Source organism: Neofelis nebulosa, chromosome 3 (genome assembly GCF_028018385.1).
Source record: "Neofelis nebulosa isolate mNeoNeb1 chromosome 3, mNeoNeb1.pri, whole genome shotgun sequence".
NCBI lineage: Eukaryota > Metazoa > Chordata > Mammalia > Carnivora > Felidae > Neofelis > Neofelis nebulosa.
The window spans coordinates 145,120,847-145,136,879 of NC_080784.1; the positions used below are offsets into that span (position 1 = coordinate 145,120,847).

Here is a 16,033-nt window from a genome sequence, read left to right on the forward strand (position 1 = left end):
CGGTCAGAGGAAGAGCAAGGGACTACTGTTTTTTGTTTTAAGTGTTATAAAATTACCTTTAAAGTTTATTTATACATTTTGAGAGAGAGACAGGGAGGGAATGTCAGGGAGGTACAGAGAGAGAGGAAGAAAATCCCAAGCAAGCTCCATGCTGTCAGCACAGAGCACGATAAAGGGCTTGAACTCACGAATCTTAAGATCACGACCTGCGCTGAAACGAGTCAGGCACTTAACTGACTGAGCCACCCAGGCGCCCCTAAAGTAAGCTTTAAAATTATGTACATGTTAACATTGATACAAAGTAAATCCCCCTCCCAAAATAACCCCACAAACCAAACAACAAATAAACAACAACAAAGAACATTTGACCAGGAGTCATTGGTGGGTCTCCCTACTTGTGTGACCTTGAAAAGCCAAATATATTGTGCCTTACTCTTTTCATGTCTAAAGATGAGTGTGGACTAGACGACCTCTAGGGTCATCTAGAAACATCAGCTCTGAAATTGCATGACTTTTCATTACCCAAAAGCCAGCCTGAGAGATTTTGTCTAGTTGTGCAATAAACAGACTACTTGATTATAAAGAATCTCATCCATCACTGAAAAAGTACCAGTCATATCTATTAAGTCAAAATTTTAAGTAACAATTCTAACAGCAAAAAATGAACTGTATTTCCTAAATAGACTGTCAAACATGTCGTATGCAATTTCTCCTCTTAAAAATGTTTATTATTTCTCCTCTTAAAAATGTTTGTTATAGAGGCACCTAGGTGGCTCAGTCAGTTGAACATTCAACTCTCAATTTTTATCTCAGGTCATGCATGGGTCCCAGGGTTGTGTGATTGAGCCCTGCACCCAGCTCCATGCTGGGCATGGAGCCTGCTTATATTTATTTATTTATTTATTCATTTATTCATCCATTCATTCTCTCTCTCTCTCTCTCTCTCTCCCTCCCTCCCTCCCTCCCTTCCTCCCTCCCTCCCTCTTTCTCCCTCTCCCTCTCCCTCTCCCCCTCCCCCCCACCAAAAAGAAAAATGTTTGTTATAATTTTGCACAATAGAAGTAACATTCTTTGTTGTATTCACTGATGCATCCCAAAGTACCTAGAACAGTATCTAGCATATAGTAGATAATAAATATTTGTCTAATGAGTGAATGAATTGAATTCATTGTAAAACATTGTATTCAGGTTTTCATTGTTTCTACTGATAAGTCAGTTTTAAGTCTTGTTGCTCTTTTGGAGGTAATTTTGTCTCTGACCACTTTTAAGATTTTCTCTTTGTATTGGTTTATAGCAATTTTACTGTGATGTGCTAGGTGTGTTCTTCTTTGTATTTGTCTTTCTTGAGGTTCACTGATCTTAGTAGACATATGGATTAATATGTGTCATTGATTTAGGAAGTTTTTACTCCTTACCTTCTCAATTATTTTTTCTACCCCATTCTCGTTTCCTTCTAGTACTTGTACTGTTAAAAACATTTTTTTTTTTAATGGTATATGATAACTCCATTATCTGAATCCCCTCTGGGCCTGTGACCATTGTTTCTTTTGGTTTTCAGTCAAGTTGTTGTCCAGTCCTGCTTTTTTTCCCAATAGTTTAACTTTTTTAGAGTAATTTTAGATTCACAACAAAATTGAGAGAAAGGTATAGAGATTTCCCCATATATGCACAGCCTCCCGTATTATCAACATCACTCACTGGAGTGGTACATTTGCTACCAAGGATCTACAGTGACAAGTTATCATTACTCAAAGTACATAGTTTACATTGGGGTTCACTCTGGTGTTGTATATTCTATAAGTTTGGACAGATGTACAATGACATAATACCCATTATTATTACACAGAGTATTCTTACTGCCTTCAAAACCTTCTGTGCTCCTTCTTATTCATCCCTCCCATTCGCTTCCGCCCTGGCAACCAGTGAACTTTTTATTGTCTCCATAGTTTTGCCTTTTCCAGAAGGTCATATAGATGGAATCATACAGTATGAAGCTTTTTAAGATTGGCTTCTTGGGGCACCCGGGTGGCTCAGTCGGTTGAGCGTCTGGCTTCAGCTCAGGTCATGATCTCACAGTCCATGAGTTCAAGCCACACGTCGGGCTCTGTGCTGACAGCTCAGAGCCTGGAGCCTGCTTCAGATTCTGTGTCTCCCTCTCTCTATGCCCCTCCCCTGCTCACCCTCTGTCTCTGTCTCTGTCTCTCTCTCTTTCTCTCTCTCTCTCTCAAAAATAAATAAACATCAAAAAATTTTTTTAAAAGATAGGCTTCTTTCATTTAGTAAAATGCATTGAAGTTTCCTCCATGTCTTTTCATGGCTTAGTAGCTTATTTCTTCTAAATGCTGAGTAATATTCCACTGTCTAGATGTACCAGTTTGTTTATTCATTTGCCTACTGAATGGCACCTTCATTACTTCCAAGTTTTTGTAGTTGTGAACAAAGCTTCTATAAACATTCATGTGCAAGCTTTTGGGTGGACCTAAGTTTTCAGCTCCTTTGAGTAAGTATCCAGGAGTATGATTACTAGATCATATGATAGTAATATGTTTAGTTTTGTAAGAAACTGCCAAACTGTATTCCACAGTGGTTGTGCCATTTTGCACTCCCACCAGCAATGAATGAGAGTTCCTGTTGTTCCATATCCTTGGCAGTACTTGCTGTTGTCTATGTTTTGGATTTTGGACATTCTAATAAGAGTATAATAGTATCTCATTTTATTTATTTATTTTTTAACTTTTTTAATGTTTATTTATTTTTGAGAGAGACAGACACAGAGCACAAACAGGGGAGGGGCAGAGAGGGAGGGAGACACAGAATCTGAAGCAAGTTCCAGGCTCCAAGGTGTCAACACAGAGCCCGACAGAGGGCTTAAACTCATGAACTGTGAGATCATGACCTGAGCCAAAGTCAAATGCTCAACCAACTGAGCCACCCAGGCACCCCTAATAGTATCTCATTTTAATTTGGGTTTACCTGATGCCATATGTCCTGGAACATCTTTTTATATGCTTATTTGACATCTATGTATCTTCTTTGGTTGAGGTGTCTGTTAAGGTCTTTAGCCCATTTTTTGTTTGCTTCCTTTCTAAATAAAGTTCTGGACATTGTGAAAAATTAGATCATTTTGGTTTCTAGATGACATTTTTTTTCCTTCATAGAGGATTTACGTCAGCTTCTGGCTGGTAGCTAAAGTAAGGGCACTAACAATCCCATATCACCTTAATTCATTCAAGGATTGAGATGATTCAGATTAAGGCTCTTATCCTGAAGCCTGATGTTTACCAGTTTATCTTCTAACCTCTTTGATAGAGTTCTAGTTTTTCATCCCTCTAGCTTCTTGATTCTGCCAAAAGCTCATCTCATCTTCCCAACCTCTCAACTGGTTCTTTTAGAATTGGCAAATGCTTCTAGAGAAAATGGCATTTTGTTCCAGACTTTGGCCCCATAATTCTTAACTGTGTTGGTAGCTCTCTAATGTTGTCAGGTAGACTTAAAAATTTTGTGTGTATACTTTTCTAGTGAATTTCTAAACAGAAGGGTTGTTCTACCATTACTGGAAAAAGAACTCCTCTACTGTTAGTCTTTGCTCATATAATTTTAGATATTATTTATAAACTTATGCTGTAGAATATAAAAAATTATCTCTTTAAACCACACATACATGCGCACATATACATCTTCCTTTTCCCTGCATAATCCTCCCTATATAATCATATCATATCATATGTTTTGGTTAAGTCACATTGAGTGTTTAGATTATTATGACAATGTAAATATTGTTCTCTAGCTGAACTATGCAGTGAACTGTGATTATATTTCCTTTATGCCCTTAGATTTAATAATTGTCTTGTTTTACTTTGGTTAGTTTTCTAAATATCTATAACCAATTATCCCTCAAACGTTCTCTGAAAAACAACTGTAAAATTCCTTTTAGTATGAGCAAAGTAGTAAGATTATTTTATTAGTTTCTTTACTTGTTCATATATTCATGTGTTAGGCATCATGCCTTTAGAGCCCTCCAACATTCCTGTTCTGATCGGGAGTGGTTGCCTTCTAGGCTTGCCACGCAGTTGGCTTCTTGGATATTCCTCCCCTCAAAACCCAGGGAATTCCCGTCACCTTTTTTTCTGTTTTTTAATTTTAATTCCTTTTCTTGGTTTCTTTCTTTCTTTTGGTGGAGGCTATGGTGCAGTGGCTAACTATGGAAGGGTGTATTTTAAAATTTTGCATTTCTGAAAATACTGGGTTTTTTTCACTTACATATGATTGATACTTAAAATTTTATTGCTGTTGTCCATTTTGGCTCCAGGGCCTTTGTTTGTGACTAGTTTTTGTTCGTTTTCTTAGTTTGTAGGGTCTTTTCTTTATCCTGCATACTGATTTCAAGACGTTCCCTGCTGAGGGTCTTTTTCTTTTCATTGTGCTGCGTACTTAGCAGACTCTTGAGTTCTTTTATTCTCAGAACTTTTCTAGTATCATTTATTTGATCATTCTCCCCCTCATTTTCTCAGTTCTCTCTTTTTAGAATTCCTGTTAGTCACCTATTAGACCGCTTGGACCACTCCAGTCATCTTTAATTCTGACTTGCATGCTCACCTCATCTTTTATTCCCACCTTTCAAGAAATTTCCTCAACTCGAATTGTTTTTCTGATATCATTTTTTTTTTTTTAATTTCCAGGAGCCGTTTTCTCTTCACATAGTTTTATGTTCTTTTGTGATATAATCTTTTCCCATTTTTTTTTAAGTTTATTGATTTATTTTGAGAGACAGAGAGAGTGAGTGCGGGAGGGGCAGAAAGAAAGGGACAGAGAGTCACAGGCAGGCTCTGCACTCTAGCACAGGGCTCGAACCCACAAACTGTGAGCTCATGACTTGAGCTGAAACCAAGAGTTAGACACTCAGCCAACTGAACCACCCAGGCGCCCCTCTCATTTCTGTTTAAAGATACTCATTTCGGTTTTTCAGTAACTGCTCCTGTCATCTGAATTATTGATGTTTTTTCAAATTCATTTTTTTTGGTTTGTTTTGATGTCTGTCATTAATGTTAAAGAATTTCCTTCAATGTTTAGTGGTCATTGGCTCTTCATTCATATTTAAGATTGAGGCCCTAAGAAGCTGATTAAAAGCTCTTTGTAAGGTTGACAGGATTTGTCAACTGGTAGGTAGTTAGGTATTGCTTTTTTATTGAGGGACCCAAAAATTATCTGTACATCTTTTCTCTTGGTCCTGTTAGTTCTCCAAAAGAGGGATTCTCTTACTACTGCCTTGTTAGGTGCCAATCACCTGTCAAAATTCTGAAAGGTGAGTGGGGTGGGGAATCTGCAGTACCTATCTATCTATACAATCTCACTTCATGCTCATATTTTCAACTTGCAGCCTTACTCCTGCTATGCCACGTATCTATCCTTTTGGAGCCAAACATCCTCTGGCTCTACCTCATGCAGAAATCAAGCCTCTAAATTCCTTTAGGGCAAAAGAATGAGTAATTACCTGATTGTTGGGGGAGAGCATCTGGGATTCTAACAGCTTCTCCCATAGACTTTTAGCCAATCCTCCCATTTTGCTGCCCTTTCTCTTCCCTGGCCTTTAGAAATACATGAGCCTCCAGTTCCTGAGCCTTTCTGGAATACTCCCATGCAGAGCAGCTTGCTTCTTGTTGGCTACTTCTGTGCAGCTACTTTAAGTTTTAGCTTTCTTTGTTCTGTGTAACCAGTTACAAATTATACATTTGCTTTCCATCTCCTAAAATTTCATTATTATTACTCATATCTAATGTTATCTGTTTTTTCCTTTTTATTTTATTAATTTTTTTAGTGTCATTTCAGTTGGGCTGTAATTAAAGTAGACCTAAATGTATCATGTTTAGAAGTGGAATATGACTGCATTGTTCTATATCGCCTCTTCGTTTATCTTGTTTCATTTTAGTTTTCCTGTTCAGTTATTCTAATGATAGCTGATATTTATTGAACACCAGGCACTATTCAAAGTACTTTCCTAGATTATCTGACTTAGTCCTCACAACTGCCCACTTAAGGTGAGTGCTGTTATTAAATTTTTTTTTTTAACGTTTATTTATTTTTGAGACAGAGAGAGACAGAGCATGAACGGGGAGGGTCAGAGAGAGAGGGAGACACAGAATCTGAAACAGGCTCCAGGCTCTGAGCGGTCAGCACAGAGCCCGACGCGGGGCTGGAACTCACGGACCGCGAGATCATGACCTGAACCGAAGTGGGCCGCTTAACCGACTGAGCCACCCAGGCGCCCCGAGTGCTGTTATTATACATACTTTACAGATGAAGAAACCAAGGCTGGGAAAAGCTAAATGACTTACACAGGGTTCACATACCAAAAACACAGTTTTGCCAACACTTAACCAAGACAACTTGAGTCTAGACCAATGTTTTTAGCCATTATTCTGTACTGCTTCTCTACACTACACTGCTGAATGCTGTTTATTTAAAAAAAAAACCACACACACACACGTTTAAATAATTAATGACATAATTAGATTCCCTGTATGAACTAATACTGTATTTCATAAATGTATACACACACACACACACACACACACACACACACACATACATACATACAAATACACATACTTGTAATTGGTATCTTGACGTGGAAAAATTTTAATGTTTCAGATAAAGGCTATTTTGCATTTAAAAAGAAAATATTTTCAGGACAGTATAGTTTTTTTTTATTGATGTGTCAGAATCTATGCACATGCACTCTATGTAATGTATACTAGCTGTGCTTGATCTCTGCCACCGAAGTACCCATGATGTGGGCAATATTTTTAGTAACACTTTATGTTTGTCTTGTTTCCTACTCACCCACTCTTGAAATACAGTATAAATAATGCTTTTATATTCTATGTAGGATATTTATATCCCACTTTTATTATAGTCTTCTAATAGAAATAATTGTAAGAGATAGACTTGGTCAGACATTCTCAAAATAGAATAGTCTAATTCAAACTCAATGAGATCAAGTTCTTATATTTAGCACTTCCATTTATCTTCTATCTTTGGAGAATGGAGATAGGAGCAGTTGAGAAGCACATAGTCTCCTTAGACATTACTTATCTTACATCATAACTCATACATTTGTCTGTAATGGACTCAAGGCCATTAGAGAGAACCATATTTGAAGAAGATGGGGATGCATTAGAGATATAATTTAGGAGTCATTTTGGCAACAAATCTAATATAAGATGATTCCAGAGTCAAAATGTACTAGGAAACTAATCTAATCACAAGATAAACCTTAAGTTGAACTGAAAAGTATAAATTTATATTCTTCCTTTGAAACCAAAAGCTTGTGGAAGTTTTAACCTAAAAATGTATATCCTCTAGAAGTAGTCTTAATGTGTATCCTAAGGGTCAAAAGATTGGGTGGGAGAGAGCACAGTTCTTTAATGGGCTCTCGTAACTTCAGGAGGATCTATGTTTAGTTATTTCTTTACCAGCGAGACGAGTCAGATAAAAAGAATGTTTTAGAACTTTTCACTTCCCAGCTACTTTCTAATTGTACAAAGTATTTTGTTCACATTACATATCAAAATATTTCCATATGAATTAAAAGTAATGTATTAAAATTTAATGTATCGCAAGATGTACAAACATTAAAAGATTGGCAATTTTGACTAAATAAAACTAATATTGTCTATGACTAATAAAAATCACAAAGCCACCATAAACAAAATTAAAGGGAAATCAGGAACTAAAAAATATTTTAAGTAGATAAAAGACCAGTAGCTATCATTTAGAGAGTTTTTACATACCCGGAGGAAGATAGCATATACTCTAAAAAGAAAAGTGTACTGAATAGACAAATTTTGTGGGTAGAAAATTCATAAATAAGAAATGCATATATCCAATAAACATGACAAAAATGTTCAAATTCATACATAAATAACAACTACATATTACAGCAAAAACAGGGATGCCAGGGTGGCTCAGTTGGTTAAGCATCTGCCTTCGGCTCAGGTCATGATCTCATGAACCCCATGTTGGGCTCTGTGCTGACAGCTTGGAGCCCTGAGCCTGCTTCGGGTTCTGTGTCTCCTCTCTGTCTGCCCCTCCCCTGTGGCCACTCACATGCTCTCACTCGCTCTCTCTCTCTCTCAAAAATAAACAATAAAAAATTTAATCTTAAAGCAAAAACAAACTACCAGTTTTGTATATAAAATGATAAAGTGGTAGTAGGAAGGGTATAGCATAACAGCCATTCTTATATCATATCCTACTGGTAAGTGTATAAACTGACATGACTTTTTGTTGTTGATTTTGCCTCCGAAGCCTACAATTTCTTTTTTTTTTAATAGACCTGATATTTCTAAAGTAGTTATAGATTTACAGAAAAATTGAGCAGAAGCTATGGAAGGCTTCCCTAGACTCCCTTTTCCCCCACCCTACAGTTAACATCTTTCATGACTGTGGTACATTTATCACAAAGGATGAGCCAATATTGATACATTATTAACTGAAGTCTGTAGTTTACATTGGAGTTTACCCCTTGTGTTGTACATTCTATGGGTTTTGAAAATGTATAATCACATGTATCTACCACTGCAATATCATAAAAGAATAGGTTCACCACCCTAAAAGTGCCCTGCTTTTCACCTATTTATTACTCCCTTCCTTCCTTCCTCTGAACCCTTGGCAATCAGTGGTCTTTTGACTCTGTCCATAGTTTTCCTCTTCCAGTGTGTTCTATAATTAGAATCATTTAACATGTTTTTTCAGATTGGCCTCTTTCACTTAGCCCTATGCTTACAAGATTCTTTCATTTATTGTCATGAATTAATAGCTAATTTCTTTTTATCACTGAATAACATCCCATAATATGGATAGAACCACACTTTGTTCATCCATTCACCTATTAAAGAACATCTTGTTTGTTTCCAAGTTTTGGCAGTTATGCATAAAGCTCCTGTATGCATCCATATGTAGGTTTTGTGTGGACATCAGTTTTTAATTCTGCTGGGTGAACACTAAAGAGAGTGATTGCTGGATTGCACAGTAAGAATATCTTTAGGTTTTTAAGAACCTGCCAAACTGTCTTCCAAAATGTTTGTACTATTTTGCAGTCTCACCAGCAATGAATGAGAGTACCTGTTGCTCCATATCTTCATCAGCATTTGATATTATCGGTGTTTGGATTTGGGCCATTCTAATAGAAGTGTAGTAGTATCTCATTGCTGCTTTAGTTTGCAATTCCTTCCTTAATGACATATAATGGTGAACATATTTTCAAATGCCTTTTTGCCATCAGTAAGTATGTCTTCTATAGGGAGATGGCTGTTCTAGACTGTTGCCCAGTTTTTAAGTGGGTTGCTTTTTCCTTATTGTTGAGTTTTAAGAGTTTGGGGAGGGGGCACATTTTGGATACTAATTCTTTATCATATATGTGTTTTGAGAAGATTTTTTTTCCGGGTCTACATCTGGATTCATTTTTTTTTTCTACATGTGGATGTCCAGTTCCAGCACCCCATTTGTTGAAAATACTGCCCTATCTCCATTGAGTTGCCTTTGCTGTTTTGTTAAAGATCAGTTGACTGTATTTGTGTGGGACTGTTTCTGGCTCTTAATTCTGTTCCATTGATTTATTTGTTTACTATTTCACCAGTACCACTCTGTATTACTATGTTAAGTCTTGAAATGGGGTATTGTCAATTCTTCAACTTTGTTCTCTGTCAATATTGTGTTTGCTATTCTGGGTTTTTTGCTTTTCCATATAGACTTTAGAATCAACTTGTCAGTAGCCACAAAATTTAAAAATTACTGAGATTTTGATTGGGATTGCATTGAATTCATAAATTAGGTTGGGAAGAACTGACATCTTAACAATATTTATCCATGAATATGGATATTTCTTTATCCATGAATATGGAATATTTCTCTACTTATTTATATTTTTTTATTATGTCAGAATTTTGTAGTGTTACTCACCTAGATCTTGTATGTATTTTGTTAGATTTATGCCTAAATATTTTGTATTTTTGATATTAATGTAAATGATACTGTGTTTCTAATTTTTTAATTCCAGTTCATTTCTGGTATGTATATTAATCTTGTATCCTGACATCTTTCAATAATCTCTTATTTGTTCTAGGAGTTTTGTTATTGTTGATTCTTTGAAATTTTCTACATAAAGAATCATGTCATTTGTGAAAAAAAAAGAGTTTTAATTCCTCCTTGGCAAATCTGTACACCTCTTATTTTCTTTCTTTTAACTTTTTGTTTTATTAGCTATGACTTCTGGGATGATTTTGAGTATAAGTGGTGAGAGGGGACAGTCTTTCCTTGTTTTTTGTGGTTTTGTTTGTTTTTTTTAACTTTTTTTTTTTTCTTAATTTTGGAGAAAAAGAGTGAGTGGTGGGCAAAGGGAAAGAGAGAGAATCCCAAGCAGGTTCCATGCTCAGCTCAGAGCCTGACATGGGGCTCGATCCCATGATCCTGGGATCATGACCTGCGCCGAAATCAAGAGTAAGATGCCTTACTGACTAAGCCACCCAACTGTTGCTGTTTGTTAGTTTTTAAGTCATGCCCAGCACATACCCCAGTACAAAGCTTGCATTCATGACCATGAAATCAACACCTGAGCTGAGATCAAGAGTCAGAGGCTTAACCAACTGAGCCACCCAGACACCCCTTGCCTTGTTTTTGACCTTAGCAGGATAGCATCTAGTTTCTTACTGTTAAGTATGTTAGCTATAGGTTCTTTGTAGATGTTCTTTACCAAATTGAGGAAGTTCCTCCTGTATTCCTAGTTTGCTGAGAATTTTTTATGATAACTTGGTGTTGGATTTTGTCAAATCCTTTTCTTCATCTATTAATATGATCATGTGATTTTTTTTCTTCTTTAGCCTGTGTTATAAGCTGCTTTAAGTTTCTGTATGGATGTAAGTTTTTAATATAATCTTATAATTAATTGATTTTTGACTGTTAAACTACCTTTGATTACCTGGGATAAATCCCCCTTGATTGTGTTATGTAGCTTTTTCATAAATTATTGGATTATATCTGCTAATATTAAGTATATTTATATCTTATGTTCATGAGAGATAGAGGCCTTTAGTTTTCTTTTCTTGGAATGTTTTTGATTTTGGTCTTAGGGTACTGATATCCTCATAGAATGAACAAGGAAGTACTCCTGTGCCTCTGTTTTATAGAAGAGATTGTAGAAAATTGGTATAATTTCTTCCTTAAATGTTTGGTAGAGTTCACTAGGCCTGGTTCTTTCTGTTTTGAAAGGTTATTAATTATTGATTTAATTTCTTTAATACATTTACGTCTACTCATATTGTCTGTTTCTTTTTATGAAATTGGTCCATTTCATCTCTGTTATCAAATTAGTGGGCATAGAATTGTTCATAATATTTTTTTTTTCTCTTTTGAGGTGGAGTCAGAAGTTTTTGTTTAACTTCTTTAGAACTCATATCTAACACAATAGGGATAGTTGTATTCTCTGTCTGCCTGTTTAAAATTTAATCTAAGAACAAGCTCCTTCACAGATTTACTTGGAGAACAATCAGATCTGAAAACATATGACCTAAGGGATATATTCTTAAATCTAACCTAAGAGAGATTTGCATACACCATTTTGGGAAGGAAACAATTTTTTCTTATGAACATTCTATCTAGGAAGAGTTCCGCAAAGAGTGAGTGGCTTAACATATTTCGATTTTTATAGTCTGCTTTAAAACTTTTATGTTAAAAATAAAAGATAAAAGCCTGACATCACTTCCAAGCTTCCCTCTACACACTCAGGCACTTAGTCATTTTATATGTCTGGCAGGATGGTGTTTGTTTCTGGTCAGTCTCTGCCTTTTCCAACCTCCTTGGCACTGAGAGGGTGGTAGTGAGGATTAATTAGTCTATGAAATGACTAATGAAATGACTATGCAAATCCATGCTGCACCCTTCCAGAATGAAAAAAGACTGAAGAGATAGGACTACTACATTATAACATTAGCTTCTATAAAGGAATATTAGTCTTTATCTTAATAATGTCCATGGGATCTGGCAGTGATGTCCCCTCTTTCATTTCTGATATTAGTCATTTGTATGTTCTCTTTTTTTTTCTTAGTCAGCCTGGCTAGAGGCTTATTGATTTTCTTGATCTTTTCAAAGATTCTGTTTTTGGGTTGTTGGTTTTCTCTGCTGATTTCCTATTTTTAATTCCATTGATTTCTGCTCTAATTTTTATTATTTATTTTATTTGCTTACTTTGGATTTAAAAACAATTTTTTAATGTTTATTCATTTTTTGAGACAGAGGAAGAGACAGAGCACAAGTGGGGAAGGGGCAGAGAGAAAGGGAGACACAGAATCCAAAGCAGGCTCCAGGCTCTGAGCTATCAGCACAGAGCCCAGGGCAGGGCTTGAACCCGCAACCATGAGATCATGACCTGAGCCGAAGTCAGACACTTAACCAACTGAGCCACCTAGGCACCCCACTTTGGATTTTTTTATTTTTTAATATTTATTTACTTTTGAGAAAAAGAGCTCAAGTCAGGGAGGGGCAGAGAGAGAGGGAGACACAGAATCCAAAGCAGGCTCCAGGCTCTGAGCTGTCAGCAACAGAGCCTGACATGGGGCTTGAACCTACAAACCACGAGATCATGACCTAAGCCTAGGTTGGACACTTAACTGACACAAAGTAAGCAGGTGCCCAGCTTACTTTGGATTTAATTTGCTCTTCTTTTTCTATTTTCCCAATTAACAACTTTGGATTATTGGTTTCAGATCCTTCTTTTTTTTCTAATATGTGCATTCAGTGCTATAAATTTCCCTCTGAGCCCTGCTTTTGATAAGTTGTATTCTCATTTTCACTGTGTCAAAAATATTTTTAAATTTCTGTTGAGATTTCTTCTTTGGTCCATGTGTTATTTAGAAATGGACTGTTTAGAGGCGCCTGGGTGGCTCAGTCGGTTAAGCGTCCGACTTCGGCTCAGGTCATGATCTCACTGTCCGTGAGTTCAAGCCCCGCATCGGGCTCTGTGCTGACCGCTCAGAGCCTGGAGCCTGTTTCAGATTCTGTGTCTCCCTCTCTCTCTGCCCCTCCCCTGTTCATGCTCTGTCTCTCTCTGTCTCAAAAATAAATAAACGTTAAAAAAAATTAAAAAAAAAAAAGAAATGGACTGTTTAATCTCCAATTGTTTGGGAATTTTTCAGCTTTTATTGATTTCAAATTCAATTCTATTGTATTCCTAGAGTAGACATTGTATGATTTTTATTCTTTAAAAGTTATTAACATGTACTTATGGCCCAAAATGTGGTCTATCTTGATGGTTGTTCCATGTAAACTTAAGAATATATATTCTGCTGTTTTGGGTGTATTAGTCTATAGATGTCAATTATTCCAATTGATTGATGATGCTGTAAGTTTCAGCTATGTCCTTACTGATTTTCTGCCTGCTGAATTTGTCCATTGTTGATAGGTATTGAAGTGTCTTCAACTCTAATAGTGGATTTATCTATTTCTCCTTGCAGTTTAACAGTTTTTGCCTCACATATTTTAATGCCCTGCTGCTAAGTGTATACACTTTAAGAATTGTTATATCTTCTTGGAGAATTGACCCCCTTAACATTATGTAATGTTTCCTTTTCCTTGTTCTGAAGTTTGCTCTGTCTGAAATTAGTGTAGCTACTACAACATTTTTCTTTTTTTTTTTTTTTCTGAGTAGGCTTCATGCCCAGCACAGAGCCCAGCATGGGGCTTAAACTCATGACCCTGAGATCAAAACGTGAGCTGAGATCAAGAGATGCTTAACCAACTGAGTTGAGGCATCCCTCCAACTTTCTTTTGATTAGTATTAGCATGATGTATCTTTCTCCATCTCCTTACTTTTAATCTATATGTGTCTTTATATTTAAAGTAGGTTTCTTACAGACAGCATATAGTCGGTCTTATTTTTTGATGCATGCTGACAATCTCTTTTAATTGGTATATTTGGACCATTGATATTTAAATTGATTATTCATAAGCTAGATTAATATTATCATGTTTTTCATTATTTTCTTGTCATTGCCTTTATTTTTATTCCTGTTTTTGGTTTTTACTCTTTTTCTGCCTTTTGTGGCTTTAACTGAGTATTTAAAAATATAATTTCATTTTCTCTCCCTTCTTAGCATACTAAATTATATTTCTTTTTTTCCTTTTTTTAGTGGTTGTCCTGGATTCTGTAGTATACATTTGCAACTAATCCAAGTCTACTTTGAAATGACCCTATCCCATGTCATGGACCTTATAATAACAAAATCGTCCTAATTCCTCCCCCTTGTCCCGCTTATCATTGTGGTCATTTGTTTTACTTATGCTTAAGCATATGTACATACACATATATTTTGTATATATTATTATTTATATTATGTATACATAATTGGATGCATTGTTCCTGTTATTTGAATATATTGCTTTAGAGCAGTCAAGAGAAGGTTTCTTATTTTACCTTCCCTTATTCCTTCTCTAATGTTTTTTCCTTTCTTTATGTAAATCTTGAGTTTCTGACCTGTATAATTTTCCTTCCCTCTGAAGAACTTTTTTTTTAATATTTTTATTTATTTATTTATTCATTTATTTATTTTATTTTATTTTTTTAAGAAAGAGAGACAGAGTGCAAGCTAGGGAGAGGTAGAAACAGAGAGACACAGAATCTGAAGCAGGCTTCAGGCTCTGAGCGGTCAGCACAGAGCCTGATGTGGGGCTCCGACTCACGAACCATGAGATCATGACCTGAGCTGAAGCCAGAAGCTTAACCCACTGAGCCACTCAGGTGCCCCTGAAGAACTTTTCTTAACATTTCTTGCAAGACAGGTCTACTTACAACAAATTCCTTCAGTTTTTGTTTGTCTGAGAAAGTCTTTATTTCTCCTTCATTTCTGAAGGATAATTTTGCAGGGTACATAGTTCTAGATTGGTGGCAGGGGTAGGATGGTGGGTTCTCTCAATATTTTAAATATTTCACTTAAGTCTCTTTTTGCTTGCATGGTTTCTGAAGAGAAGTCTGATGCAGTTTTCATCCTTGCTATTCTGTGTCTACCCCCACCCCCACCCCGCCCCCCCCCGCCGGCTTCTTTAAAAACTTTCTGTCTTTGAGTTTCTGCAGTTTTCATATAATATGCTATGGGTAGATTTTTTTTTTTCCTTTGGTGTCTGTATTGCTTATGTTTCTGAGGTTCCTGGATCTGTGGCTTGATGTCTGTCACTAATCTTGGGAAATTCTCAACCATTATTACTTCAAATATTGATTCTATTTCTCTCTCTCTTTTCCTTCTGGTATCCCCATTATGCTACATTCTGTAACACCTCTGACAGTGGTCCCACAGCAATTAGACATTCTAGTCCATCTTTTTCATTTCTTTTTGCATTTCAGTTTTAGAAGTTTCCATTAACATATCTTCAAGCTCACTGATTATTTCTTGGTCATGCCCAGTCTGTTGATGTACCTTTCAAAGGCCTCTTTCATTTCTTTATAATTTTTTCTAGGATATCCTTTTGATTCCATCTTAGAATTTCAGTTTTTCTGCTTACATTATCTGTTTTTGTATGTTGTCCACTCCTTCCATTAGAACCCTTAGAGTATTAATCATAATTAAATTCCTACTCTAATAGTTCCCAAATCTCTGCCATATCTGAGTCTGATTCTGATGCTGGCTCTGTATCTTCAACTGTGTGTTTTTGGGTTTGTTTGTTTGTTGTTTGTCTTTTTTAGTATCAGTTTAATTTTTTGTTGAAAGCTGGACATGATGTACTGGGTAAAAAGAACTGAGATAAGTAGACCTTTAGTGTGAGGCTTTTGTGTTTATTTGGCTAGGAGTTAGGACTGTGCTTGCTGCTTAGGTAGCTAGCTATAGGTGTCAGAGGCTAAAATTTCCTCTGATGTCTTTGTTTTTTTCCTCTTCTTTGCGTTTCCCTAGAGACTTCTTAAATAAGGTCTTTGACATGCATTTCTTTCTGTTTTAATCCCATTATTATACAGAAGCGTTATTGATGTCATGGGTTATAGTAAGGTGTGAGG

General features: G+C 36.2%; 1 protein-coding gene and 1 non-coding gene across 31 annotated transcripts in view; one reads left to right on the top strand and one right to left on the bottom strand.

Moving 5' to 3' along the window:
* CCDC158 (coiled-coil domain containing 158) overlaps positions 1–16,033 on the top strand; it is a 104,141-nt gene that overhangs the window by 62,647 nt on the left and 25,461 nt on the right. The gene's annotated exons all lie outside the window — the stretch shown is intronic.
* On the bottom strand, positions 12,380–12,463 carry TRNAR-UCG (transfer RNA arginine (anticodon UCG)). Its single transcript has one exon. It is a non-coding gene; the product is annotated as a tRNA-Arg (tRNA).